Below are 2,262 nucleotides of genomic sequence, written 5' to 3' on the forward strand. Positions count from 1 at the left end.
TTGCTGGGTATAAAACTGGCTGGATGGCTGGGCCCAAAGATGTGTAGTGAATGGAATTAAATCCAGTTGGAGGCCGGTCACAAGTGGCATTCCCCAGGGCTCAGTGCTGTGGCCAGTTCTGTTTAATAACTTTATCAATGCTCTGGACGAGGGGATTGAGTGCACCCTCAGTAACTTTGCAGATGACATCAAGTTGGGCAGGAGTGTTGATCTTCTTGGGGGAAGGAAGAATCTACAGAGGAATCTGGACACGCGGGATCCATGGGCCAAGGCCAACTGTATGAGGTTCAACAAGGCCAAGTGCTGGGTCCTGCACTTGGGTCACAACAACCCCATGCAATGTTACAAGGCTTGGGGAAGAGTGGCTGGAAAGCTGTCTGATGGAAAAGGACCTGGGGGTGTTGGTCAACAGCCAGCTGAATATGAGTCAGCAGTGTGCCCAGGTGGCCAAGAAAACCAACAGCAACCCCTGCTTGTATCAGAAACAGTGTGGCTAGCAGTAGGGGAGTGATTGTCCCCCTGTACTTGGCACTGGTGAGGCCGCACCTCAAACACTGTGTTCAGGTTTGGGCCCCTCACTACAAGAAGGACATTGAGGTGTTGGAGCACGTCCAGAGAAGGGCAACAAAGCTAGCGAGGGGTCTGAAGCACAAGTCTGATGAGGAGCAGCTGAGGGAACTGAGGTTGTTTAACCTGGAGAAGAGGAGGCTGAGGGGAGACCCTATCACCTTCTACAACTGCCTGACAGGAGGTTGTAGGGAGGCGGATGTTGGTCTCTTCTCCCTGGTAACAAGCGATAGGACAAGAGGAAATGGCGTCAAGTTGCGCCAGGGCATGTTTACATTGGATAGTAGGAGAAATGTTTTCATGGAAAGGATTGTCAATCATTGGAACAAGCTGCCCAGGGAAGTGGTTGAGTCCCCATCCCTGAAGGTCTTTAAAAGATGTGTAGGTGTGGTTCTTAGGGACATGGTTTAGTGGTGGACTTGGCAGTGCTAGGTTCACAGTTAGACTTGATGATCTTGAAGTTCTTTTCCAACCTAAACAATTCTGTTTCTATAGGTCTGACCTCTTACTTTTATTGAAAACTGTAAGTCACTTGTTCAATAAAGTTCTGCTGAGCCAACACTGAGGTGTGAAGGATGCCTTTCTGGCCAGATTTCAAAATTAATTTACTGTTAATAACAGATCCTAAACAGATTTTTAAAAAACTTTCATATATATTGACTTAAAAGTAACTTTATTTTTACTTTCACCATTGTCAACTTTTGAGTGCATTGTAATTTTTTTCTTGAAAATAAGGTCATTATTATCTTCATCTGGGAAAGGTTTTTTATATTCATGGGCTGCTATTACTGTAAAATTACTGTTGTGAATTTAATCAAACATTATAACAATTTAGTTATATGTAAAAACATATGTAAGAAAAAATATTCAAGTATTTTCAAAGTTATTGCAAATGATCTTATAATTTTGTGCTGATTGATAGAATGGAGTGAATATTTATTAACTATATTTCAGCTGAAGGTCATTTACACAAAAGCATCCATTATAAGCCTAAGAGGTAAAAGTTTTATATAGAAAAGTGTCCTTCTGCTTCCACAAAGGAAAACTGCATTCTGTCAGGTCTATCTGCAATTATTGCAATTGTACCAATTCCAGTCTATAGTATTTTATGTTAAACCTTTTGTAAATTGTCTGTCATCCATTTTTGGAAACTATATTCACGTGGTCCTGCACTTGAATATATTGAAGTGAAGATAATTGTGAAATAAATATCCCTGCCTATAGGAAGTAGGATATCCTGACACATAATAGATACAAGTCCAAGTGTGTGGGAACTATAAACAGGCAGAAGACCCAAGGACCTCATCTAGAAGTTTTGTTTCACTCCTTTTTGTTCATTCCTTATTTGGTAGGTTTAATTTCATGGAAGCTGACTTGGCTTAAATAGAGTAGGAGAATCAAGTCAGCTACAGACAAACAATGGACTGACTTCACGAGGACAGTATGAGCATGAGCAGAAATTGTGAAGTGGCTTAGAAAGGAGAAGTAGAAGGCAGCAGAAGGCTCAGGATCCTTTATCTTGCAGACCAGCGTAAACAGTGGAAGATCTGAGAGGCCCTAGGTATAGCAAACACCACAGAATGAAGGTAATGAGATTTACTTACCAGCCTCACTATTCCTGAGCTGAACATACATTCTAAAATTTAGGAAGAGCTGGTGATTTGCTATGTTTTTCTTTATGTCTTACTTCACAAT

This window comes from Egretta garzetta, unplaced genomic scaffold (genome assembly GCF_000687185.1).
Source record: "Egretta garzetta isolate BGI_Z169 unplaced genomic scaffold, ASM68718v1 scaffold15, whole genome shotgun sequence".
Classification (NCBI taxonomy): Eukaryota; Metazoa; Chordata; class Aves; order Pelecaniformes; family Ardeidae; genus Egretta; species Egretta garzetta.